Source organism: Ictidomys tridecemlineatus, chromosome 15 (assembly GCF_052094955.1).
Source record: "Ictidomys tridecemlineatus isolate mIctTri1 chromosome 15, mIctTri1.hap1, whole genome shotgun sequence".
In the NCBI taxonomy this organism is placed as follows: Eukaryota; Metazoa; Chordata; class Mammalia; order Rodentia; family Sciuridae; genus Ictidomys; species Ictidomys tridecemlineatus.
The window spans coordinates 22,434,548-22,462,443 of NC_135491.1; the positions used below are offsets into that span (position 1 = coordinate 22,434,548).

The 27,896-nt window shown below is 48.3% G+C and overlaps 1 long non-coding RNA gene across 8 annotated transcripts in view; it reads left to right on the forward strand.

Annotated features, from left to right (window-relative positions):
* Window positions 1–27,896, forward strand: part of LOC110598691 (uncharacterized) — a 216,535-nt gene that overhangs the window by 4,106 nt on the left and 184,533 nt on the right. For 6 of the 8 annotated variants that reach the window (XR_013430835.1, XR_013430838.1, XR_013430841.1 and 3 more), the window contains exon 2: window positions 1,704–1,790. The exons of the other annotated variants lie outside the window; for them this stretch is intronic. This is a non-coding gene — a long non-coding RNA (uncharacterized LOC110598691). The remainder of the gene's footprint in view (window positions 1–1,703; window positions 1,791–27,896) is intronic. 8 annotated transcript variants of the gene reach the window in all.

The following is a 27,896-nucleotide window of genomic DNA, read 5'->3' on the forward strand; positions in this document are numbered from 1 at the left end:
CTGTAATGCATTATACTGGGTATGCTCCCACCTCAGGGTCTTTGCACCAGCTATACCATCTGGCTTGGATGCCCCTCCCCCAACCACCTGCTTGGCTAACCCCATTATGTTCTGTTTTTTTTTTTTTCCCCCAGAAAGTCACCTTCTCAATGAGGCCCCACCTGGTCTACATATTTAATATTGCAATCTGCAGCTTCCTGCCCAGCAGTCCCAACTTCTCATCCACATCTCCCTTTTTACCTTCCAAAGTATTGTACAATTGTTCAAGGTTTATAAAACTCTTTGCTTTGTTCCCTGATGCATCTCCAAGCCCCTACAACAGGGCCTGGCACAGAATAGATGCTCAGTAAATATTTGTGGAGTGCATGAATGGGGTTGTCATTTTATCCCAGTAACAGCCCTGTAGGGGAGACATTGTGATTTCACCTAATTTTATGGGTGATGCGGCTGAAGCTCAGAGAGCTTATGAAAATTCCCTGAGTTCACACAACTAGTAAGGGCCAAGTGAGACTTCCACCCAGGTCTGTTTTACTCTGAGGTCCTTGTTCTTAATCAAAAACACCCAGCTCTTCCCTACTGCAGGTAGGACTGTGGTCCCCACACCTGGAGTTGGTGAAGAGAGCAGGGCTTCCTGCCTTGGACTGAGGGCAGTCAGGGGCATCCTGGTAGAGCCTTGCAGTCTCTTCCCTGACCATTCAGCTGTATGGAAAGGGGCTGTTTGCTCTTTTGTCCCCTCTTGTAACTGGTGCAAGCAGCTGTTGGACCTTCTTCTCTGTGTCCTTAACTCCTATCTGGGTCTGATCCATCTTTAGACCCAGAAAATGTTTAAACTAGGAGCACTGTTAGGGGTGTTGGGGAAGGGGCACTTTACCCCTTTTCCTAGGGTTTCCTGTGGGCAGGGCAGGGATTTTGACTCAGTCCTTTTGCCAGTTGGAGGATCAGGATGCTGAAACCAGGCAGTGGTTCCCACTGGACCTTGCCAGTGCCTGGCCACCCACTCCCTGGGAGGAGCTGGCTCCCTCTTCACACATCCTGGTGGTCTCTCAGCTGGAGGTTCTAGAAGAAGGTGTCTGTGGTGGAGTGTTGCTTCTCCCAAAGGGATGCTTCTCTCTGGGGACAGAGCTATTCAGCCCTACCAACTGCAAATGTCCTTTGGACTCCCACAGAGATACCCTGTTTAGAGTGAATCTTGCTTTCCTCAAGTGAAGCGGGTTTCCTGCTGATAGACTTGTGAGCACAGTTCACAACTGTCTTGTTTCCAGACCTGATTGCTCATCAGTGGGTGGTGACAAGCATTTATCCTCCTTCTCTCCCTCCAGGCACAGCTCTGAAATGCCTGTGGGGTCATTGTGTAAAGGGACCTGGTAGTGAATACTCCGGTAAGGTGACCAGTGGGGTTTTAGTTTATCTGGCCCAGGTTTGGGCTTGCCCCTGTCATGCCCTGGTTTCCGTGTGCCCGGCCTCAGTGCTCTGTCACTTTCCTGCCATCACCCACTGCTCTTGTTGGGCTTGGACTTGGGATGCGTGGCGCTTGTCAATATCATTTTGTGGACGGTTTCGCAGGGCTCTCAGAGGTACCTCAAATAGCACTATTTAGAAAAAGCCTGCCCAGTCACTTGTGAAAGCGACCTTAAATTACAGCCCTAAGTGAAGATGTCGTTCCTTGGAACTCACTTTCAAAATTTATTTATTTTAATGCTCAGGTCCTCTTGGAGTTGGGGTTTCGATATTCTTGTCTCGGCTGACCTTTCCCGTCCTCCCTGTACCACGTACAGCAACATTGATTTTGGGTAATGTATTTTGATTTTAAGATGCAGCCCATCCATAAACTTTTCTATCAATAATCCCAGCACACCCTGTGTACCCGACAGCTTAAAGCAAAATATCAGATTTATAGGACTTTTATTTTTGGCCAATTTAGTCACTCACTTGCCATCAGTGTCAGGGGATAAAGGCCTGGAGTCTGGCAGCAGGAAGACTTGCCCTCCAAGGACACATGTCACGTCAGTGAGGGATTGGGTGGGAGGGCAGGCCTTCTCGGTGCCCTGTAAAAACTGCTGGGGATTGATAAGGAAGAGATGGCAGAGTGCTCCTGAGTCAGGGGGAGGGCAAGTGACAGGGCTCATATTGGGTTCCTTTGGCCTTCTTTGGTCCCACCTGTCATCAGCTTGGAGTGCCAAGCTGGGTTCTAGCCCCTGTACTGCAGAGTCAGGAGAGGGCGTCTCTGTTCTCTCAGGGTTTAGGGCCTGGCCCTGTTTGTGTGCCCTTGGCAACGTGAGCCTGGCTCTCAGTCAGCCTGGGCTCAGCTGGCTCAGGGAGGAGACCCACAGCTGCCAGGCCCCAGGATCTGGCCTGTCGTCATTTTCATTGCCTTGTCAGTGTCCCCTCCCTGAGTCCCCAGAGCCTGGGGCTGTGTTTGCTTGTCAGAGTCAGGATTGATTGGGCTTGGGAATTGTCTAGAGAAGGGAAATGAAGAGGGAGAAGCTCCAGGCAGAGCCTGTTTCACTTCAGACATTCATTCAAGCCAACGTGTCCTGAGCACCCGATTTCCTCATTGGCCAGCGCATACCTATGGCCACCTACTCTATGGTGTAGGTGCTGGGGCTTTTGTAGTGAGCCAGGGAAATTTTCTGCTTGCCGAGAACCTGCATTAAGCCAGAGAAGGGGAAGAGAAAGACCCTCAAAGAGGAAACCAAAACAGCCCGATCATTTCATCCAGTGGTGGGTAACAACACCCAGCTCCCCTCCCTCTGCACTAAGTGATCAGGGGGAGATCTGGGGGGGGGGCCAGCCAGGCAGAGACATGGGAGAAGAAGAGGGCTTAGCATCAGGAGCAGCAAGTGCCAAGGTTAGGGTAGAGGGTAAATGTGGTAGAACATACTGAGTTTCAGAGGCATGGTGAGGTGAGGCAGGGACAGTACATTGGGGCTGGGTGGTTAACATGAGGATTTCTGTGCCAAGAAGAGAGAGGCTCAGATTGAACAAGATATGGCCCTGGTCACGGTGCATGGAGCCTAGTGGGTGAGCAAATCCAGCACGTACTGATCCGGCCTCTAGCAGGAGACCTTCAGGGAGGAAAGAGGTAGATCCTATCCAGGAAGGCTGCCTGACTTCAAGCTGAGTCCTGAACACACAGGAGAAGGTGATTGGCTTAGCTGGGGTGGGGTCAGTGTGTGTGTCAGCATCTCAAATAAGCAGCTGACTGTGCAATCCTGTGGAAGTAGGAGATCTTGGGTTGTGGCAGGGACAGAAAGAAAAGCCTAGGGTGACAGGATCATCAGTGGGGTTGAGGGACAGGATAGGCTAAGACTCTGAACTCAGTGCTGAGGAGGTCTTGATGATCTGCAGGGTGGGGTGGGCTTGGAAGCAAGGAAACTGGCCATCCCATCCAAGGTGCAAGACTGTAGGCTGGGAGTCCAGAGCAGAGGCAAGGTGGTTGCCACAGACACCTCCTTATTTGGACCCAGCTCTGAGAAATGTCCTTACCTCTCACCTTTTTTGGTTCTCTGTTCTCCTTGACCTTGGGAGCTGACACTCACAAATAGCAGCACACCCAGCACAATTTAAGTGTGAAGGTTTGGGGGTGAGCCCCATGGTGCCCAAGTTTGGCAGTGCTCAAGTCTTTGCCTTATCCTTCCTGGTTCCTCAAAATTCTGGATTTAGTTGGGAAAACATCAACAATGATTCTGATGAGTGTCATCTGAGCAAGGTCTTGTCTCCATGGCCTGGGTTGTCTGTGGATCATGGGACAATTAAGTAAAAAGTAAAGTGAAACAAAGCAGAACAAGGTGGTGTCCAGAGCTCTAGAGTCGGATGGACCTGGTTTCAGATCCTGGCCTTGTCTTGGCCTTTCAGAGCCTCAGCTTTCACATCTGTAGGAAGGGTGTGCTAACATTGTTGAGTGCAAAGGGTGGACAGGAGGATCCATTTTGAGAGCAGCTTGCTCAGCAGCTGGGGTGTAGTATTAGCAGGGTAGCAGCACACATTTTAAAGCACATGTGTTTGCTGCCTTTGGTGTTATGAGGATGGAGGATGGGCATTTTGGGGTCCTTTCTGCCTGCCTTTGCACCTGGGTACTGGGGAGGGAAGGTGCTATTAGAGGAGAAGGGGAGTCAGAACTTGGAGGTGATCAATGGAGCTGCGCATCCCCTAATGGATTTTATTATAGTCTCTGTGTGTATGTGTGTGGGTGTGTGTGTGTGTGTGTGTGTGTGTGTGTGTGTGTGTGTTATTTAATCATTTGCCAAAATAAATCTTACAGACCCATGGAGAGTTTATTTTTTTTTATTTTTAATATTCTCAATACACTCGGGGTTTTATTTCCCACTAGATCTATTAGTTTAATTTAGTAGAGGACAGTCTGTATACTTAACCAAAAATTGCTTTGACATTATGGAGAATTAAGAGGCTGGGGCCAGATGGATCTGAGCAGATCGATCTGTTTGAGATAAACTCTGTTATTTCCCCATGTGCTTTCTTCACCTTAATGGCAAGGACGGTGATTGGAAAACACAAAGCTGGCTATTAATGACTAGGGGTCAGCCCAGAGGGTCAGGGCTCTTGCTCTGATGCTTTCTCCAGACCTCCTTCAGGACACTGTCTGATGATTCCTGTGGAGATGCTTTTGTGGGGGATAGAGGCATCTATGGTTCCGCTCGATCCTCGTGTTTACTCCTGCTGGTCTTGGTCTCTCTGGGACTGACTGGCTTCCTGAAAATTCAGCCTCAATCCATCAAGGGACCAGTGTGAGCATAAGGTCTGGGGCATGGTGCTATGGAGGTAGCAGTGTGTGTGTGTGTGTGTGTGTGTGTGTGTGTGTGTGTGTGTGTGTGTGAGGTGGGGGGAAGTCCTAGCTTAGGGATGGATGCTGCTATTGAGGGATTTTCACTGAGTCTCCACTATGCTGAACTCAGCTCCTCCTGTTGGAGGGCACCAGGACCTTGCCTCCCAGGGCTGATATGGGGTCAATGAACTGATGTCTAGAAAGTGACTTTGTAAATCATCATGAGGTAGATTTATGTCAATGATTATGGACAGGTGTCCCTTGCATTTCTGGATTCTAGAAGTGGCTCAGAAAATGCCAATCACATTGAGGATTCAGGACCTCAGGACTCTGGCATCCCTCTGTAACATTCTGGGCCACCATGGTAGGTTTCTGACCAGAGCACCCTAACAGGATGCCAGGCACTGAGGGACACAAGAGGCTCTGGGGCACTTGATAACTCATCTCCATGCCCTGATGGTGGCTCCAAAGGTGAAAGCAAAGTAGATAGATCCTTGATCCCATCAGTACTGTCCTGGGCTGAGGAGCTCCTGCAGTTCCAGCAGAAGACTCATCTCTGGCTCTACCTAGGAGTTTCAAGGTTGGGTTCAGGAGTCTGTCTCTAGTCCCAGATGGTCCACCCTGTCAGGCCAGCCCTGGACAGATGGCCTGTTCACCCAGCACTGTGACTAACTCTGCCCAGCTGGAGTCTATTTTTCCTCTAGGAAATCTTCCACATAATCTCTTTCTCCCTCCACATTTGTCTGCCTTTGTTGTTGTTGGTGTTGGTGGTGGTGTTGTTCCCATACCGAGTGGCCCTCAGGTATGACTTTAAGCTCTTGTTCCAGGAGAGCTCAGTCTTACTTTCATTTCACAGTTCAACTTCCAGGAAGAGGTGGTGACTATGGGGACTCTGTGTTGGGTTCTCTGAGACCACATCAGGTGATTAGTGATGTCTTCCATTGGCCTGGGGCAGGGGTGAAGAGGAAAGGGGCAGGATTTGCCACCTCCACAGTGGCTTCCTGGACCTCCTTGGGAACTGGACAGGGCTTCCGCCTTCTTGACCTTCTCGTGCTTTCCTCTCAAGGCCAGCATAGGGCTAGTCCGTAGGCACAGGTAGATCTGTGCCTGGAGTTGGCAGACTTGAGGAGACTTTCACTGTTCACTTTCAGTGTAGAGGCAGGTGTTTAAGAGGGAGGACTGGCTCCTGGCAGTGCCTTATTTCAGCCCAGCTCCCTGCTTCTGCCCAGGAGGGTTCACCTGGGGAAAAATGTGCACAGTCTGAGTCTTTCCAGGACAGAAGCTATGCCCAGTTCATCCTTGTACCTACCTGGACACCTTGTCTGGCATGTGGCAGATGCTCAATGGGTGCTGGGTGGCAGGAAGCCAAGGCAATTATACAACTTTCAGTGAATTCCCAGGTCCCTGCCATTCTCTAAAAGTAACCTTGGTCTTTCTTGGTCCTGTCCTGGGTGCTGGCTGTGGAGCTATAGTATGGGGGTCAGAAGGTAGGGACGAGCTCCTGATTTAAGATCATCTTTAGCTTCAGAACCCCGTTAGGTCTGGGCCACCCTGAAGGTCAGTTCATTACCCCTGCTTCAATATAAATATGCAAATGTGTAGACAGGGTCCAAAATGGACAGGGTGTTTCTATGGGGACTCCCATCCTGGTCTGAGTAGGCTGAATTCTGCCATCTAAGCTCTTGCTCCCCTTGGCGCTGATGCCGAGGCCTGGGAGTGGCTTTCTGGCACTGCCATGACCTTCACGCCTGACTTGCCCCTTTAGAGTTTCTTCTGCCGATAGACTGGCAGCTGCCAGCGCTGCTAGGTTTGTGAAATGTCAGTGGTTTAATATCAATTCTGGAGGTTTTATTGCCTCCCCCCCCCCCAGTTTTCCGATGGGATTTTGATCCAATCAAGGCCAATCCAGAGTGATGGTAGATTTGTGTTCCTGTCCGAAGTTGACAAAAGGTCACCCTGCCTGAGGAACGGCCGGCTGCCACGGCCATGCACACATGGGATTTCTCTGCTGCCCCAGCTCTCTGGAGGCAGGCCCACTTTCTCCCAGGAGTGCAATGTCAGGTGGACACAGTGCTGCGCCCCGTGGGGCCTGTTGGCTGGGCCTAGGCGCCTGGAGGTTTAAACTCTGTAGTTGCTAGCCACAGAAAGATCTGGTTTTATTTGCAAAATGTCTTTGATGCTTCAGATCTAACTTATTTTTTTTTTTCACAATAATGTTTCAAAATATCATTTTTCCCCTCCTAGGGAAAAAAAAAACCTATCAAGTGAGATTCTCTGGGAAAGGCTTTGGTGCTAGACCATGCTGGCCTGTGCCCCTGTCCTTCCCCTGGCTTAGCCCCGTCCTCTGATCCTGGGGAACAACATACTGTCCTGCTCTTTCCAGGACCAGGTGGCCAGCAATAGGGGAGAATAGGTATAAACATTTTTGTCAAGTTTTGAGGTAGCCCCAGTGTAGTGAGCCTTTAGGGAGCACCTGCTGTATGAGTGGCCTGGGGTAGCTCAGGGCCCAGTTGTCCCAGTTATTGACAAAGGACCAGGCCCTGGTGGGTTCAGGACTCTCCCTTGCTGAGGAAGAGTTGTCCCATGAGATTGCAGCAACAATACTGGCCTGCACTGTGGCAGTAGGGGTCAGGCATGCAGTGTGGCTTTCAGAGCCCCCCAGCTGGGGGTGGGCAGAGGGAGATCAGGGTGGCCTGATGGGCAGGGATGAGCCACAAACTGATGTGCATTTTGGGATAAGGAAGAGTAGCAGAAGTGCCTCTGGAGTACACCTGTTAAGGAGTTGTAGCTTCTGCCCACACCTACCTAGGCAAGTTGGGGCTGGGAGTTCGACTGCCCTGGATTGCAGCTTCAAGCATCACCAACCCCCATTCTTTGCATATTCTCTCACCTGCAGATTCTCCTCTCAAAGACAATCTGGTGCAGGCATGCTCTCCAGATGGGCTCCAGCCTTCTACCACCCTTCTTCTTGGGGACCGGGGTCTGAGGGATGTACCCTCAGGACGTAGGTGGTGGGCATGCACTCAGATAGAGGGTATGTAGAGGAGGTATATGTGTGCACATGCACATGTGTGCAGTCACTATAACTGTGTGGATGACTTACCCAGAGTGTGGGTGTAGTATGTTCAGATTGGTTACCTTCTGTGTATCTATGTGTGTGCACAGGTAATTTGTTCATACAGACAGAGTGACAGCCGTGTGAACAGACAACACAGGTGCACACAAAGATGTGAAAATACCCAGACAGTGTGTGTGTGCAGGCCATGTGTGTGTGTGTGTGTGTGTGTGTGTGTGTATGTGGGTGCACAGATTGTGTGTGTACACACATCACAGTGAGGCAGTTTTCAGCCTCGTGGCTTGCTCTCCCAAGAGTGTCCTCTTTGGGGTGTTGGGGTGCTGAAAGGGAAAAGGAAACTGGAGACTGCATTAGGAAAAGGCCCTTTTCTCCTTGTCTTCCTCCTTTTATATTTCTTCTTCTTCCTCCTCCTCCTCTCTTCCTTCTTCTCTTGTTCCCTCTCCTGCCTTTCCTGTCCTCTCTTCCCATCTCTTTCTAATAGCCCACTTTTCTTCCTGGGACCACAAATTTAAGCCTGACTTCCCTCCCTGCCTCCTCCTCCAGGGCTGTCCTCCTTCTCCTGCTGTCCTGCTCTTGGGGAAGAATGGTTGGTTTCTCTTCCTTTCCCCTCTGGACAGGCTCAGGTGACCTGAGGACCTGTACCCTAGCACAGCAGAGGGATCAACTTGTTTATGCAGCACATAGGCTCCCTTCCCTCTCCCTTTCCTTCTGAGATCTCTGGAGATCTGTGGAGCCCACCACTGGACTCCCAAGCTCTTGAGGGCCAGGCAGACATATAAAAGGGGAAGGGAGAGATGCTGATGAGTGGCAGAGAAATCAGAGATGTTTGTCTGCACATGCAGCCTGAGCCCTGGGGGAAAGCCCCAGAAGGACCCACCCTTCAGCACAAGAAGCATTTCTCCAAGAACTATTTATGGGGCTTCTTTTATATGGAAGGCCAGGGGCCATGATGTGGGAGGTGATGGAGGCCTCATTTCTGACCTGCAACCCTATGCCCCACCTGGGGTGGTCACTGCTCAGTTCTGGGGCTGTTGCTATCGTGTGGCATGCATATGGCAGCCACTTCAGGGAAGTGATGGTGCTGGCCCCAGGGAATCATCTGCACATTGCTCTTGCGGGGTGAGTTGTGCAGCGGCTGCTGGCCAGGCTCTGAGCTATCTTTCCACCCTCAACAACACCCTGTATCCAGAATGACTCCCCCGCACCCCCACAGACAAGGAAACTGAGCTCAACAGAAGGAGAAACAAGCCTAGGTTGGTCTGCTCTGCTCTCAGGTTTCTGCCCTGGCCTACTTTGCTCCTGGCTCCTGGGCTTGAGGCTGGGGAGAACACAGCTGGTCTTATTCCAGGATCTTCTTACAGAGGCTGATAGAGGCACCCACCTCTCTCCCTCTTTTCTTTCACAGCAAGGATGTCTTCTCTATGTCTGTTTTCACCTGCCCTTTAGTTTCTTCGCCTGGCTTCCACCTATTTATTTACTGAAATGTCTCCTGGTAAGATACCTCAATACTTCATTGTTCTCGAAGATTTAAAGAAAAAAATTTTTAAAAAATCGAATGAGCACAGAATTGTTCATATTTATGGAGTGCAGCATGACATGTCAATGCATGTATACAATATATCCTGATCAGATCAGGGTAAGTCTCACATGTCCTGAGCTTGGCCTTCTAGAACATTCAGCACCATCGAGCATACTCCGCTCCCTGAAGCGCTGGCTTCCCCTGACAGTCTCTTTACTGACTCTAGCTGCTCTGGCTGCACACCCTAGTACCCCTGTTATAATCATGTCTGCCAAACCACTGAGTGCCGGGGTTCCTTGCTGCTCAGCGTAAGCCTTTTCTCTAGCTCCGTCTTTGTGGGCCTCAGCGTATGTGTCTCAAGGGAACCTCACAATGTCCACACCGGGTTCATGGTTTGTCTTCATGAACACAGCACCCTGTGAAACCTGGTCCACCACCAACCTTCCCAGTCTTAGTGCTTTTCCTGACAGCCAGGAAGACCAATGGGAGGAATCCTGACCCTTTCTCTCACTTGCCCTGAGGCCCATTGCTGTGACCTTTCTCTCAGTTGTGTCCTTTTCTCTTCATGGCCTCAGTCACCAACTCATCACTTCCTGGATGATGCCAAGGTCTCCCTGAGCCCTGGCACTTGGCTGTGGAGGAATGTTCCTTGTGCTGAAGGACGGGTCCTCTGGTGCTTTCCCTCAGAATTTGGACTGTGTCTGGAGCCAGACCTCTCTGTCTCTGTGGCTGCTGTTGCCATTCAGTCCCAAGGGGCATTGTCACACAGGGCAAGGAGGCACTTGCTGACCTCATCTGTTAGAATATCTGTGTGCTTTTACCTTCTCCTCCTCCTAAACTCCCTATCATTTATTGAGCACCTATAGTATGCCTGACAGTGTAGGACTGCAATAAATATTTCATAAGTTAATCAACAATGAAGACATAAATGTATTAACTTACTCTATGAGACTTTTATCATTCTCATCTTGTAGATAAAAAAAAACTGAGTTCTAAAGACATTTAGTAAAGAATCCAAGGACACAGTTGAATTGAAGCTAGCCCTGGTGGGGGCTACCAGGTACACAGTTGAATTGAAGCTAGCCCTGGTGGGGGCTACCAGTCAGAGCTGTCCAGATGCCACTCAGTGTGCATGGGGTCTCCTCTGTCCTCTTTCCCTGTTGGAGCATTTCCTTAGTGTCTCAAGTTGGGGGCTGTATAGACGCAGCCACTGGGTTAGTCAGTGCAGACTCTGGTGAGCAACTGGGTAATTATTTCCAAAAATATTGACTTGTAATGTGAAGAAAGCTCTTCTCCATGCCACCCGTCAGCAGAAAATTGCCTTTGGTATTAACATTTCATCAACCGCATAATGTGAATTGATGTAAATGCATAATTAGAAATAATAGCCTGGGAAAATTCACTCTTATTTATAAAATTGGGCTTGTTAAATTAAAAAGGGAGCTAACGACTTCCATCTCACTGTTAAAACATGTCCGAGCCTTTGCCTGCTCGGCTTTGCAGAGGCCCTGCGTCACATCAGTGGGTGCCTGGGTTGCATCCACAGCTCTGTGGGGTGATCTTGGAGAGGGAACAAACTCTGAGGAGGCATGGACACCACCTGTCCTAAAGGTGGCTCCCTAGTAACATGAATGGGCCTCTCAGAAACATCTCAATCAAAATGCCACAAATGGCAATCCTTGAGGAAAGATGGGCGAGTTAGTTTCCTTGGCCTTCATTCTTCTGTAGAATGGGGGAAACTCACCTGAATCCCAGGAATGCGGTGGGACTTTTGACATGGAGATGATAAACCTTTCCTCCAACTGGTTTTTATTGGACAGTTGTGCCTGGTCCCATTCCCCAGCTTCAGGGGACTGGGAAATGTGACCCAGTCCTTGCTGATAAGGACACTCCTGTGCCTGAGCCCAGTAAAAGAGGTCCAGGGGAATGGGGTCTCATGGGACCTAACACATCATAACGAAGAGTCTGGTCTGGTTACCAGGAAAGTAGTGCTCCAGCAAGGCAGGCATTGAGGATGATGGCTGGAGCCATCTTTTACCATGTGGGTGAGGAGTCAGGACCGAGTCACAGAGAAAAGACTTCTATAATGTTTGCATCTTAGTTGCCATCACACTTGGAGGGAAGTGTACCCCATACAGTGACCTCTGGTCCCCACCCCCTTTTTTTTCTTTAAACTCCAGTTGGAGCTCAGTTTTCTGTCAGTTACCACTAGAGAGGATCTGGCAGGATCTGTCCAGGTTTCTACCACCCCTGATTAAAAATTAAATAGCATGTCATTAATAGCAGACATTGATATTTTAAATAAGGCTGAGGTTAAATGAGCCTCTCTACACCTTGTACTAGCCCTTACTGATCCACGGTGCCTTTATTATTGTCCAGCCCTGTCGGCACACTGTCTGCCCCTCTTCGAAGCCAAGGACTTGGCCCTCCTGGGAAGGGAGTCCCAGGTGCTCTGAAGCTAAATCTCAAAGGGCTGATGCTCAGGGAGGTCCTGCCTTTATCCAGCTCTGGAGACTGAAGTGGAGTCAGTGGGGAGGGGTCCTGTTCCTGGGGGATGTGTGTATCAAGACTGGTGCAGAAATGATTTCTTATTTCCCAAGAATAAGGTTATGATTGATGACAAAGCCCAGGGAACAGGACATATAAAAAAAGAGACACTCCTTAGCTAGTTTTTAGTCCTGTACTCTTTCAGAGGAGGGTTTGAAGGAACTTCCCATAGTGACGATAGATTTAGGCTCCACTGGGCAGACTATCCTAACCCAGCCCCAGCACCTCCTCTTTGGTAATTTCCTGGGGCCTCGGAGAACAAATGTGGGAGACTGCCCGGGCCAGGAAGGGCACGCTGGGGTCTGCCTTCCAAACACACGGGGGGGGGGGTCTGATGGCCCTGTCTGGGTCTTCATCCCTATCATGTCCAGGGTCATACTTCCTTTTTTCTCCAGGGGGCCCTGACTTTTCTAGGAAATGGCCCCTTCCTTCCTTGAAGCTGTTCCTCTGTAAGAACCACAGGGAAAATTCTCCAATGTCCACTTTCTCAGGGGAGAAGACGGAAACCTCACTGGGAAGGGGCTGGCCCAGGGTCCCACAAGGGTTTTCCGCAGAGGCCAGGCCTCGGATTCTGCCAGGGCATCCAGAGGAGGCTGGGCAGTGTGCTCAGGAGTCAGAACTGCGTCACCCTTCCTGGGGACGTGGGCCCACTCCAGGGGACGGGGGCCCTAGAGGAGGGATATATATATAACTGCTCCTGGGCCTTCCCTGGCCCTTCCCTCCTCCTCTTCTCCCTCTTCCAGGGGACACAGGTTCCCTTTTCATGTGGGAAGAAAGCTGTGCACTTGTCTCCCGGAACAGCTGGGCCTTGTCCCTTCAGCTGTGGCTCGTCGCCTGCCACAGGCCAGACAATTCCGGCTGTGTCCTGGGGACCCAGGGGATGAAGGAAGCGGGTTGGCTGGAAACCAGGAGCTGCAGGGGGCGTGGAGCTTATGAAGCTGAGGCTGGGGCCCAGGAGGCTGAGGCTGAGGCTGAGGCCCACAAGGAGCCCGCTTTCCTGGGGCCTCCGGCTTGCCGTCACGCTCCAAGGGCGTGAGTTCTGTCGGCAGGGAGGGCTGCTACAGGCCCAGCCTGAAACCTTGGGCCTGGTTCCTTTCTCAGTGGGCTCTCAGAGGATGTGAGCTGCAGATGAAAATCTCTGCCCACCTGCTGCCCCTCGAGCTGCCCTCCCCTGAGCTGTGCCCCCCAGTGGGCTGGAGGCTCTTCTGTGGGTACAAAAGAGGAGAATGCTGGGAAACAACCCAGCCAGGAGCAGCTTCCCTCTCTTGGCCTCCATGAGCTTGCTGGGCCCTGGGAAGCTCTAACCACTGTGCTCTCACCAGGGCAGGAGCCTTGTCATAACATTCAAGGCCACCTCCTCCCCTGCCACCCAGCCTCCTCTCCCTCTGTGGCCACCCCTGGGCTCTGATCCCAGTTTCCCCCACTCAAAGCTGTAGCTCATAGACAGAGCATTTGTTCTGAACCCACTAATATTCCATGGGGTGTGCAAGTACCACCTCACACCGGCCATAGGCCATGTGCTCTGACTGCACTCATTTTGCAAATTGTTCAAGCCAAGACTCAGGGTAGTTAAGAAACTTGCCCAAGGCCACACAGCTGGCCAGCCTGCACCTGTTTCACTCCAAGTCTCGTGCTCAGATCCAGAAGTTTCCATAGCTTCTCTGTGTGTCTGTACTCCAGCTGCTGTGTTTTTGGCTTGGGAAACTTTTATCTTTTCTTTTCTTTTCTTTCTTTTTTTTTTTTTTTGTACTAGGGATTGGACCTAAAGATGCTTTACCACTGAGCCCTTTTGTATCCTAGCCCTTTTGGGTTTAGAGACAGGGTCTTGCTAAGTTGCTGAGGTCTCTTTAAGTTGCCAAGCCTGTCCTTGTGATTCTCCTGCCTCAGCCTCCTGAGTCGCTGGGATTACAGGTGTGTGCCACCCTACCTGGCCTGGGAAACTATTTTCTTTATTCAGATGACAACCATTTATGAGGTTCCTACCCTGTGGTTATTCATGCTTTTACATTCCAGAGGGTGACACAGCTCATAAACATGTGAATAAAAAGGAAGAAAAAAAATTGCATAGTGCTAGCTTCTCTGTAGAAAGGTTGTTCTGGGATATGGCTAGGGGTGGGCTTTAGTAGTGAGGTCAGAGTAGGGCACCCTAAGGACCTGGATGACAAGATAGGAATCAGCTTTGCAGAACTCAGAGTAGAGGCTACCAGGCAGAGGAAGGCTGAGCAAAGGTTCTGGGGTGAGCACAGAGACTAGAGGAATTATCGCCTATGTGGAACAGCAAGAAATGAGGGCAGGGGTGGTGGTGGAGGGGGACCCACAAACACTTAGGCCACACTGCTGCCAGGAATGTGTCTGCATGTGACTTTATGTCACTGGACTCAATTTTCTGTCTGAGCATTGGGTCCACAACAGCCCTGTTTCTCAGGTGCCAAAGCTGAGAAGGACCTGTGGGACAGAGAGACATCTCTTCCCATGTAGCTGAAGGTTTGTCATGGGAAAAAAGGGTCACCCTGCTGCATAAAGGCCCAGAGAGCAGAGTAAAACCTATTGTGGGAAGAGGATTTAATTTTTTGGTTTTTTATACTGGGGATTGAACCCCTGGCTTCGTAATAAGCAAGTGCTCTATCACTGAGCCACATCCCCAGCCCTTGGCAGGCACACTCAGGAGAATTAAGCAGTCACAGATATTCAGAGATGGGAAGAGTTACCGAGAGTAGTGGATTCCGAGGGAGCTATGCATGGCGGCAGAATCTGGTAAAACAGCTGGCCCTTGCCGGCAGAGTAGAGGAGGCTGGGGTGCTGAGGGGTGTGCCAGCCTGACTCTGGGCTCTCTCTCAGTGGTCTCTGTGCTGTCTGTGTGTGGAAGGGCGTCAGCACTGGAGAAAGGGCATGAGCTCCCTAGGTCTCTGGGTGCCTGGGTGAGACTGCAGATTTGGCTTCAAAATTCTGGGCTGGGAATGTGCCTGGTGCTTGATAAATTTTGTCGCTTGATTGATTTCATCCTGGCCCTGGAGGAAAGTGAAAGGAAGATTTCTTGATTTGAGAAGACCAAATTAGGAACAGATGTCTTTTCGAGCTATTAATAGGCAGTTGGGGAACAATGGGGCTTATTTTTAAAGGCGCCTATAGCTCGTCAGTTGCCGCTGACCATGGGGATGTTTTGTGAAGGGAGTGTTTCGTTTTCTTGCTGGTGGAGAGTCATTTTCAGGAGATGGCCAGGCCTTCCTGATGCTCCACTCAGGTGGTGATTCAGCGGGTCACATTGAACCTCTTCCTCCAAATCGTTCCGTTTCCCGGTAAGGGCTGCAGAAACACCCCGTGATTCTGATAAATGGGTACATCACAGAAGGCTCTTCTGGATAAGAGGATGTGGAACACACACCGATGTGTACTAATTGGCCCAAGTCATCTTTTTATTCTTCAATATAGAAGTCTGGAGTTGAGCATTTGGGGGAAATGAATATAAACCACCGTGGAAGCTATTAGTAGCATTAGCAGCATTATTCACAATCACAATTGTTGAAAATTAAAATTGTCCATTACTCTGTGTGTGCGTATCTTCTCTCTCAATTGCAATTTAAAAGCTAACACCACTTAGCTCATCAAAAATAATATGAGTGAGGAAAATGGCTTTTCTTTTTTTAAAAAAATCCCCAACATTTTGCCTTAATGTCTCCCTTTGAAGAAAGTCAAGTTAATTATGATGCAGACGAGAGAGTTACTGACTTAATTTAACATGGTTGGTCGCAACAGTGGCCCCCTCCCTGTTGTCTGCACACACCTCGAGGAGAAGCCTACTCTGGGGCAGCCTGCTAGGACACGCAGCTTTAGACACTCAGCGCAGGCAGGCAGGAGCCAGCAGGAGGTACCCAGCTTCCCTGGGTGACTTGTGACTTGGAATGAGGCTTGCTCTTCTCTATGGGATTAAAACCCTCTCCCTGTCACCTGGGGCTTGTCTCAGTCCCATAAAGGAGCTGCTTGGAACTGCAGCAAATGCCATGGGTGTGCCACTCCCCTCCCCCATCACTCACGGTTGCCCTGCACACAGTTGCTCTTTATCCTGGGTATGTGGCACTCTCCTTGCAGACTCGGTAGCATGCAGCAGGGGCCTAGGGTTAGGGGGAGTCCATTTCCCCAGGAGCAGCCTTCAGCTGGTGATAAAGGAGAGTTGATGGATTATTTAAATACCTGCTTCCTCCCCTCTTGGGTGGGACAGCTCTCAGGCCTTTTCTGCACCATGGTCCAGTGGTGCCCCAGGAGCTTGAGCTTATAGCTGTAACTTGCTCATGACCACATCCTGCATGATTTCTTCTGTCTCACTTCCCACTATATTAATGGGCTATATCAGGATCAGCTCCTGTGGTTGGGGATGGGGTGATCACAATGGCAGAGAGGGAAGAGGGTGTCTTGTAGCATGGGAACAAGGGACCTGATGGCAGGTACCCAGGGTTGGCAGTGCCTGGGGACTTGGAGGGTACTAAAAGGGCACATTTCCTGCAGGCCGCTCTTTGGGCTCCACTTCTCATGGCTTCCTGGCATGCTCAGCCAGGTGACCATGTGCTGCTCTGAGGCTAAGGCTTGGAGGGCCTTGTTGCAGGGCACATCTGTGTAGAGTGGTGCTCTGCCCACCATCCCCTCTACAGTGCTTTGCAGTTTAGGGTGAAGTCAAGAAGCCCCCACTCAGATATTAAAGCACCTGCCACCCCATACAAGGTGAGCCCTTTGCTATAGAAGAGTCTGAGAGAAATGGCAGCTAAATGCACTTTGCAGAGGTCATGGCCCAGTCACGGGTGTCCTTCCCTTTGTTCCGTGCTGTCTGTCTCCTCTGTATCAGCAGCGTGCTTCTACTTTGGGAGAACTTCTTCCTTCACTCACCCTGAACTTCCTGGGGGTGGAGGTCAGGCTGTGGCCAATGGGACCATGTGACTCAAATTCGAGGCAGGAAAATCAGCAGGAATTTTAAATTTGGAATCAGGAGAAGACCCTCCCCCTTTGCTGTCTCTAAACCCTATGGCAGTTTGGGACTTGTAAACCTGGGGTTGTGGCTGCCACCGTCCAGTTTCAGAGACAGCCTTGGGAAAGATGGCGAGGAGAGAGGGAGACACCCCCCACATCCCCAGCCACCCACAGAGAATGCCTGTCTTTTCTGGGGTTGGAAACCACGAATCCTCCCTTTATGCCTCATCTGGCTTGGTTTGTGTTTCTGTCACTTGTCACCAAGGGTCCTGACTGTCATACCCTCATTAAGATGTATTTGTTCAGACGCCGAAGCCCCTGGCTCATTGTAATCCTAATGTCTGGCATAGAAGCCTGTCCTTTGGCATATCTGCTCCAATTCAAGCATTCACTGAATGTCACTTTCACTAGAGCATCTAAGGGAGTACGCGATCAAATCAAGAGATGGAGATCAACGCGGTCCTCAGGGAAACCAGGCTGAGGAGAGAAGGAAAGGGATGAGAGCCGTGGCCCGTCAGCTGCAGTGGACACACACTGGTTAGAGGAAATGGTGCCAGAGTGAGCTGTCAGCACCCTCCCAGTGCCCTGGTGCCCATTCAGCATGTCTGGGAAGAGGGAGGAGGCCCAATGGTGGGTGGGGATGCCCCATGTACGTTGGCTCAGCTAACATCACTGATGCCCAGGAAAGCTAAAGAGCCCAGGGTTGGTTGCCTCTGGTGTGATGGGGGTGGTCCACAGCAGGGAGAAGAACCAGCCATGGGCCTGAGTTCTCCCGAATTCAATTCTGTCCTTCGTACCTCATTCACAGACATGTTCTTATCAGACCTTGGGTCCTGATCTGGGTTTGGGAAAGAGGGTGCCCATCTTGGTGCCAGGTAGCTTAAAGAGATGCTCACCCTTCATGGGGCTCAGAAGTCTTTGGGGACTCCCTAATTGGAATGGCTCTGAGCTCCTGCCTGAGCTCTGCTATGCGCTTTTGGCTCTGCTATGCACATGGTCACCTGGCTGAGCATGCCAGGAACCTGCGATCACATGCACCATACTAAGGCCTGGATTTCTGAAGCTGCCTTGGCCAATTTCCCAAGCTCAGTTGGTTTTCTGCCTGGTGAGTCTGTGGGACATTGGTGTCCTTCCTAACAATCCTGAGTCCCCAGCTCCAGCTCCTGATGGTGAACCTGATGATCAGTCTTCCAAGTGCCTTTGGAGGCTATCTTCTCCAGGCCTCTGCTTCTAGACAAGTGAATAGTTCTAAGGGACATTCACACAGACCAGCCTTACTGGTCGGCCTCTTCCAGAGCTCCAAATCTCTTATCAAGGAAGTCCCCCATGCTATCTGACCATATGCTATCTTTCTGCCAAGTCTGGATGATTGTATTCTAAATTTGTGTTCAGACCAAGGGTTTAAAAGAAGGAAGAATCAATCAGAAATGGCCCAATCTTACCAATTTTTTTTTAAACAATCAAAAAGAGATTTCTTTTGACTAGAAATGGATCTTTTCGCTTCCCATCTCTGTCTGCCTCTGTGGGGTCTATTGCTCCCAAATCTGCTTGCGTCAGGGCTCTCTGATGTCTGGAATCTCGAGTAGTTTCCTGGAGACAGATGGCATTGATTTTGCATTTGTTCCACTCTGCCTGTCTCTCACAAAATATTAACATCAGCTATTGACATGGAGCTTCTGAAGAATCAGAAACCATTTGATCTGCAGCTTTAAAAAAATATTTGGTAACATATTAGGCATTGAGGGAATTTTAGAGAATGGATTGTTTTTCAGGCATTTGGAGAATTTTTGGTGAATCGCCCAATGGTTGCTCCTGTTTTGAATGTGATCTTATTTCTTACATCTGACATTTTTGACACTTTGGTTGTATGTCAGTAACCTCGGGATGAGGAGGAGAACAGGTTTTCCAGCTTCTGTGTCCCATTGTAGAGGGGAAGAACCCTGGACCAGGAATCTGCAGAGGTGGCTCTGGTGATGGCTTTTCTGTTAGTTCTCTGTGTCTTTGGGCAAGTCATTTCTCCTCTTTGCGCCTCAGTTTCTCAACTGGAAAAGTGGGGAGCATGTTCTCTTTCCTCCCTGCATCTCAGGATTAGGCAGAGGGAGTGCCTGTGGCCTGGATGAATGACTTAATTGATTTTTCCCTTTTTTGGTGATGGGGATTGAACCTAGTGCCTCCTGCAGACTAAGCATGTGCTCTACCATTGAGCTACACTTTCAGTTTTACTTAACTGCTTAAAAAATTTTTTTATTGGTGCATTCTAATTATACATAATGGTAAAATTCATTATGCCACATTGTACATGCACATGATTTCCTCCATCTTTTCCCCCAGTACCTACTTTACTCTGCCTTCCTTATTCCCCTGATCTGCTTGCTTTGCTCTAGTGATCTCCCTACTACTACTACTACTACTACTACTACTACTACCACTACTACTTTAATTGAACATTATCATTATATACATAAGCAGGACTCTCTGGGTATATTTGTACAGCATAATTTGGTAGATTTCATTCCCTAGAACCTTTTCCCTCTCTCCCTCTCAGTCCCCTTCTTCTCTATTGGTTTCCCTTCTATACTTAATTGCTTTCAGTGGGAGAGTCAGCCAGCACGGAATGTCACTTGGATTTATTTAACCAAGTAAAATACCTGAGTGTTCAAGGTACAAATAGACAATGAGGGGGATCCCGTTACCCTGCACAAGGAGTCCTTCAAGCCCTCTGACCTCACAGAGCCCCAGGGATGGTGTCTGGGCAGGAGGGAACTTATTGTCATAAGCCGCCCTGCTCTCAGGCCCTTGAGCTATGTATGCACCCAGGTCTGCATAGCAAGGGGTTCTAGAATCCAAATGGTTGGTGATGTCACAACTGTGGGAAAAGCACTGCAGAAGGGGGCAGCTGGGAAGGAGGCTGATGTCAGTCACTGTATGAATGGAAGAGAGGAGAGGGGAGCTTCCTCTGTGGGGCTTCCCATCACTCAAGACTTCACCATGCTTCTCTGTGACAGTTCTGTTCGGGGAAATTGAAAACGCTCTGCCTGGTGCAGACTCCTGAAGAAATCAGCCTGGATGGGAGATATTTAGTGCTAGTTAAAAGATCAGGCAGCCCTAACTGGCAAGGAGTGCTCCAGGCAGTCTGATGTTGCCGAATGGCCGGCTCTGCCAAGATGACCTCTGCTTTCCCTGGTTAGAGGTACTGTTCAGAGGCACATGTGCTGAAGGAACATGCAGGCCACCAGAGCAAATATAGGGCCAGGGGCATGGAAGCTGCTTCATTCATTCACTCGTGCATTTGTTCTTTCAGTTCTGAACCCTGGGCTGGGCTGGAGTTCAGAGGTGGGCTACCAGCTCCTGGTGGGTAGGAGACTGGAGGCCAGGAGAAGCTGGAAGCTACAGGATGCCCAGTGGGAATGCCCAGGCTCATCAGTGCCTCTCACCCTTACCTTCACCTTGTTTCCTGAGGTCCTTAGGAACCTCAGGCTCCTTCTAACCCCTGTCCTCACCAACAGCAGCACTTGAGGCTGAGCATCCACAGCTTCTCCATGAGACCATCTCTTTGGGGAAGTCAGCGGGGTCCTCTATCAAGGTCCCCTGTAAACTGATGCTTAGCTCAGCCCCTTCTTCTTTCCACCCGAGAATTTTCCTTCCAGGATATTAGGGGAGAGCCAAAGCCTTCCCTTCCAGACTTCTGAAGCAGAAGTAGGCCAGGGATGATGAGGGCAGCCTCTATCCCAAAGCCAGAGGTGACTTCTACAAAGGAAGAGGTTGGTGAATGGCTGTGCATGCATTTTTGTCCCGTGGGAAGTGGCCACATGCAACATTTGGTTTCCCCTAGATGTCAGCTCAGGAGGCCTCTGCCATTTGCTAACTGCTTTACTTGATAATTCCCAAGACTTCATTCCCAACTGAAAGGGTCTTTAGGGGCTGCTTCATTGGACTTCATGTAATGGCAAATGACAGAAAATCATCAGATACTTGATAAAAACCAGGAGGGCAACTCACTCAGTAACCCAAAAACTTAAACTTTAGGCATGGCTGGATCCAGCGGTTCAATCTCTCTCTTTCTTTTTAAATATGTCTTTTTGCTTTCCTTTTTGAGCTTAATCATCTTGCAGTCCCTGCCATGTGGATGCCCTCTGTCTACAGGCTATCTACAGGTTCCTTCCCTAGTGATTCTTGCAAAAGTCTTAGAAATGAGTATCATCAATCAGTTTGAGTCATGTTTCTTCACCTGAACCTCTGGCAGTGTCCAGAGATCTGGGTGGCATCAACTGTCCAGGTTTGGGTCATGCTTCCTTTAGAACCACTAGAACTTGAGGGTGAGGAAGTGTGCTGACCCAAAGGAACACCACAGTGTTGTTTTGAGAAGTGAGATGCCTGAAAGAACTGGTATGCTCTGCAGGGGAAATGAACCTACCCTCCCCGATGGCAGGAGTCCCTTCCACAGCATAGCCCCCTTGACATTTGAGTGATGGGGCACCTCTCTGGGCCGTCCTCATTGCGTGCATGTCCTACCTGGTGCTGCCCTGACCTTGGCTCTTTTCATTTGCCACTGTCCTGGCTGGACCTCAGGATCTTTACTTTCTAGGCCCTTCCTTATTGAAAGACTCTGGAGTGGAAAATGGTGACTTTCCTGAGCTGCCGCCTCTCCAGCCTGCCAAGGCAGGTCCCTCCCGCCTTGTTCTTGCCTCCTCCAAGTTCTTCCTGGGAAGCAGCAAGCTGCTTGGCTCTAGAGAGGGACTGGTCTTTCACCCTGTCCAAGGGCATAGACCTTGATGTGAAAAAGTCCACCTTTGTGCTATTGCTCCAACTCAGCTCAGGGCCAGTGATATTGCAGGGAAGGATGACTGGGGAGCGATTGAGAGCAAGGCTTCAGGGTGCTGTGGCAAATGCCTGTAGTTGCAGCTACTCGGGAGACTGAGACAGGAGGGTCCCTTAAGCCCAGGAGTTTGAAGTCAATCTGGGCAATACAGTGAGATCCGGTCTCAAAAATAAACAAACCTGTAATCCCAGGGGCCTAGGAGGCTGAGATAGGAGGATCACAAATTCAAAGCCAGCCTCAGCAACTTAGCAAGCTCCTGTCTGAAAATAAAAAGGGCTGTGGATGTGGCTCAGTGGTTAAGTGCCCCTGGGATCAGTCCCTGGTACCAAAACAAACAAATAAACAAACAAACCACACACACAAATGCCAGAGAGCCAGGCTTCAGAGCAAGGCAGAATAGGGCTTAAATTCTGGCTCTTACTCATTATTAGCTGGGTGCCCTTGGACTAATTACTGCAGCCATGTGAGCTTTTTCACAAATGTGAACATCAGAGATGGGAATATGACATGGGATTGTACCTGGCGATATCAGCAATGGGTTGCAATCCCAAACATCTGCCTGCTTTTATTCTGCCCTTGTTACTGAGAGTTCACTGTTCCCTAAAACCTCAGAGTAGGTAGATCTCTTGGAGAACCTCTCCTTAACCAAGGGGAAAAATGAGGCCCCAAGACTAGGATAGGCCTATCCAAGATGATATAGTGAGATTATGGAATGCCTGGTCTTCTGCTTCCCGTCCAGAGTTCTGAGCACTTTGACCTCAGTGAGTGTGATTGGCATCTGCAGATTTTGCATTTGTTTCTGAAGGGATTGGAGATCAATGGGAAAGAAATGGGAGAGGAAATCTCAACCCTCTTGAGGGTAAAATCAAAGCTCAATAGAGTCAATTCTGCCAAATGTCCTTCCACCTCTGGAGGAATGTCCATCAGTCAGAACAGCACATGGCTGGGGCTGTCACCACACTGCTGCTGGGGATGTGTGAATTTGGGAAGGTGGCCGATGCTAGGGTAGGACACGCTGATTTCCTGATTTCCTTTGAGGATGGTGGATGAGACCATAGGGTCTAATGGCTTTGAGGATTTTTCTTTTTTCCTTCCATGAGGGTGGAAAGGTGTGGTACTTTTTCTTACCCACTATAATGCATTGGTCATGCCCCCCGCGACCATAACAAAAGATAGGTTAATAAGAGAAAATCTTAAATTCATTAAATCAAAGTTTTTGTGTTATAAGAGCCTTCAGGAAAAAAAAAAAAGACTCAAAGACCCAGGGAAGACTCCATTTTTATGCTTTTATTCCATGAAGAATAAATGTCCATGTAGAAATGATGGGACAAAGGGTCTGAATTGATGGTAACAGACTAAGGGGACCCAGCAAGGCCTGTCCGTTCAGATTCTTTTTAGTTTCTGCGTGTGGCCTTCTTTCCTTCTGGGTCTGGGGCAGGCCTTTTTGGAAGACAATGGAAGAGAGAGTGATCTTTTGAGGTTTTATGGCTGGCTTTGAGAGAGAGAGAGAGAGAGAGAGAGAGAGAGAGAGAGAGAGAGAGAGAGAGAGAAGTTCTAGTTTCCATGACACACCCAGGGGAGAGAATTCTGGTTTCTTCGACTCATTTTGGGGGAGAAAAGGGTGAGAGACAGGAGGATAGGAGGAGGTCAGAAAATCAAACAAAACGTAACAATAGGTTTCCTGTGAGGCCTTAGTTCAAAGCTCTCAGCAAGCCAAGGGGCCACACTTTGGGCTGTCATGTTCTGACCCCAACTCACCCTCCTCCCTTCTTCCTTCCCTTCTTTTTTCTCCCCTCCCGCTTTTAATTGGTACCAGGTTTTGAGCCCAGGGAAGTGATGGTGAGATGATGAACCATATTCGCAGTTCATCATTATTATTATTATTTTGAGACAGAGTCTTGCTAAGTTGCTCAGGGCCTCACTAAGTTGCTGAGCCTGGCTTAAAACTTGCGTTCCTCTTGCTTCAGCGTCTGGAGCCGCTGGGATTATAGATGTGCACCTCTGGCCTGGCCTCCCCTTTTAAGAATAATGACTTCACTGATTTTATAAAACTAATACATCCTTGTAAATAATTCAAGTGAGCGATGTGGGAAAGTAAAAGAGAATACACAGTCCAACATCTCACCATCCAGAATTCATTGTTAAAAGTAGGTGGTAGCCGTTCCAGATGTCTCTCTAGGAATATGCACAGGTACACAAATAGGAACAGCTGAACATTTTGCACTTGGTATTTTAAAATAGAATTGTTACGTTTTGTTTGATTTTCATAGCAGCAATGAAAAACCTAAAGTGAAACTGAAACAATGGTTGAACTTCAGACCAATGTTTTATCACCTCAAAAAAAATCCTTCTTAAAAGAGTTGCTAAAATTAAGAAAAAAAGGAGGTTAGGAAAAACAGTATGTTCTGGGTATCATTTTGATTAGGCATATTTCCAATTCTAGACAATTTTGACTAGCTCTGTACTGTGAAAGCTGAGGAATTTAGCAGGTTTTTTTGTTTTTGAAGGTTCTCATCTGATTTTTATTTTTTCCCTAGATGAGACTTACTTTGAGTTTAAAACATTTGGATTCTCTTATGTGGGGTTTCCTCTGAGTCCACACATTGTTGTATTTGCTGCTTCTTAATTTTTTCATGACCTTTGCATTTCAAATTTTTTTTCTATTTTGATGCTGTATTTTGTTGTGTAATAGTTTTTTTTTTTTTCCTTCTAAGAATCATGGGTGCTGTGTTGCCTGTCTTTTTTGTGCTGGAGAATATTTGTCTCTTGAGTTTTCTGTTTTAAGAACAACTTGAAACATATATGGTGTTCCCTTTAATAATGTTCAACATCTCTAGCAATTAGAGAAATGCAAATCAAAACCACTCTAAGATTTCATCTCATTCCAGTCAGAATGGCAATTATCAAGAATACAAACAACAATAAATGTTGGTGAGGATGTGGGGAAAAAGGTACACTCATACATTGCTCGTAGGTCTGCAAATTGGTGCAACCATTATGGAAAGCAGTATGGAGATTCCTTAGAAAACTTAGGATGGAACACCATTTGACCCAGTTATCCCACTCCTCATTTTATACTAAAGGACTGAAAAATCAGCATACTTCAGTGACGCAGCCACATCAATGTTTATTTTTTATTTATTTTTTATTGGTTGTTCAAAACATTACAAAGCTCTTGACATATCATATTTCATACATTAGATTCAAGTTGGTTATGAACTCCCAATTTTACCTCAAATACAGATTGCAGAATCACATCGGTTACACATCCACATTTTTACATAATGCCCTATTAATTACTATTGTATTCTGCTACCTTTCCTATTCTCTACTATCCCCCCTCCCCTCCCCTCTCATCTTCTCTCTCTACCCCATCTACTGTAATTCATTTCTCACATCAATGTTTATAGCAGCTCAACTTACAATAGCTAAACTATGGAACCAACCTAGATGCCCTTCAACAGATGAATGGATTTAAAACATGTGGTATATATACACAATGGAATATTACTCAACTTTAAAAAAGAATGAAATTATGGCATTTGCCAGTAAATGGATGGAATTGGCTAAGCAAAAGAAGCCAATTCCAAAGAACCAAAGGCGGAGGAATTTTTTCTCTTGATATTTGAATGCTAATTCATAATAAAAGGTGGGGCTAGGGAAGAATAGAAGTTCTTTGGATTAGGCAGAGGAGAGTGAAAGGAGGGGAGGGATATGGGAGTAGGCATGGTAATAGAATGAATACACGATTGGTGTGACTCTACATCATGTACAACGAGAATGAGAAGTTATACTCCATTTTATGTATGATGTGTCAAAATGTATTCTATTAGCCAGGCATGATAATGCACATCTGTAATCTCAGCGGCTTAGCCTCAGCAACGGCAAGGTGCTAAGCAACTCAGTGAGACCCTGTCTCTAAATAAAATTCAAAATAGGGCTGGGGATGTGGCTCAGTGGTTGAGTGCCCCTGAGTGCAATTCCCAGTCCAAAAAAAAAAAAAAAAAATGCACTGCCATGTATAACTAATTAGAACAAATTAAAAAAAAATAACTACCTTTTTGCATTGTGCTCTAGTATTGAGGATTTCCCCCTCTTTAGCCCTCCCCTTTCCTTATCCCTTCCCCAACTTCCCCCCTCCCCCTCTCCTCTCCCCCAACTCTAATCATCTCCCCACCTCTCCTTCTTTACCCTAATTCCAGGGCTGCTCCAATTTCCTTTTCCTTTTGATATAATTTGCCTGGATTTAACTGTCAATGAGATTCCAAAGACGAGTTCGTGGCTGCTCTGTTCACTGAGTTCTTTCACATTCTTTGAGAATGTTTGCTTGTTGCTTTTTTGCTTAAATGACAAGGTGAATGGTCATAACATTTCAGGTCCATATTTTCCGGCTGGAAGCTGGCTGAGGAAGAATCTGAAAGCATTGTGCTTTCACGAGGTCTCCCTACCCTGGAAAATGCGTCTTTTCCCTCTGTGAGTGCATGAAGAATTATTTTCTTTATTTAACCATTATATTTCTTGATGTCCGTCACTTTGAACACATTTTTTTTCCCTGAACATGTTGTGCTTTTTGGATGTAAAGATGAAGTCCTTCACCTTGAGGCAAGTTTTCCGTGTGACGACTTGGAATGCCTTTCTTCTTTCATTTTTCACTCATGTAGTCAGGCCAGGCAGGAAGGAAATAGGTGTGAAAAAAGTGGAAACATTCTCAAACTCATTTTACAATGCGAGCCTATTCCAGCACTAACACAAAAGTGGCAAAAGGAAACTGTGAATGAAACTCACTTAGGAACAAACGTTATCTATGAAATATTAGGATATCAAATCAAGCATGAGGGCAGAAGAAACATACTGTGTGTTCAAATGTGGCTTTTTTCCCAGCACAAATGATGATCAAAAATACGATAATATTCTAATGTAATTTACTCCATTGGTAGATTAATCCTTGTGAGTCTCTTAATAGAGGCTGAGCAGCATTTGATGCAATTTAACACACATTATCGTTAAAGAAGAAAAGATGATTGGCCACCTTAGCCAATATCATACTTATTGTCCATTTAGGAGGGAGATTTGAGATGCCAGAGGGGCTGAGAGAGCCATGGGGGAGGAGTCCAGTCTCCTTGGGTTGGAGGGTCTTCCTGGGATGTGGGACTTTCAGTGTTAAAACTTGCAAGCTGGGTTGTACGGAGGGTGTTGGTGGCAGCTCAGGCAATAGAAGAATGGAAGAATGATTAAACTGTTGTGCAGAAGAAAAAGAGATTTAAATAAGTTCCAGAGAGGGAAGGAGAACTAAAAGGAGAAGGGGGCAGAGATGATATAGTGAGAAGCAAGAGGGCACAAAGGTCAAGTCGATGTGGGCAAGGTGCACCCTGATGTGTTGACCAAGGACATTTTAGGAACCGTGGTACCCGATGCTGAGTGCATGGAAGTTTCTGAGCAACATCTCCCCTCCCCTGCTTTCTAAGGTGGTTATGGCTGCTGCTTCTCCCACTCCCAGTGCTGCTAAGTGTTGGTTGTAGCCCTTCCCCCTCCCCTATCCCATCCCTATAGCCCATGACTGACTGACAAGGGGATTGCAAAGACTGGCTCTCTTCCTCAGCTAGGGACCAATCCTGAGACTACCTCATTCACAGAGGTGTGTGTGAGTGTGTAGGTTGAGGATGGGTCTGGGTGTCCCATCTGAGTCCGTGAAGTGAGGAACAGAGACATTGTGCAGGGAAGCAGGATTATAGGGCAGAGATCTAGGAGAGGGCATTGCACTCGCAGAGAATGTAGTGCAGTCTGGACCAATCTTATCTAGACTGCAGTGGGTGGGGGAGATGCCAGCCTTCACCTGTATTACATAGAGAACAAGGAGAGGCTAGACCAACAAGGTCAAGTAACTTGTCCAAAGTCTCCCAGGAAGAGGTGGAGCTGAGATCAGAACCCTGATCTGTGGGAGGCAAAGCTGGAGCATCTAGATGATTAATCAAGGGTTAATTAATTAATCAGCAGGCTGAACTGCTGGAGGTGTAAGCTTGGGCTGGTTCCTTCCCTTATCAGGGTCTCAGTTTCCCCACAAATGCTGTGGGGCCCGTGGATCTCCAGGAGCATTTCCATTTCTGATGTGAGTATTGGAGGAAGCGCTGTGGTTGCTAGAATGAGTGAGGGGCCTGAGTTCCATACTGTGTGGTAAGTTGGTCGGTTGATGTCTAAA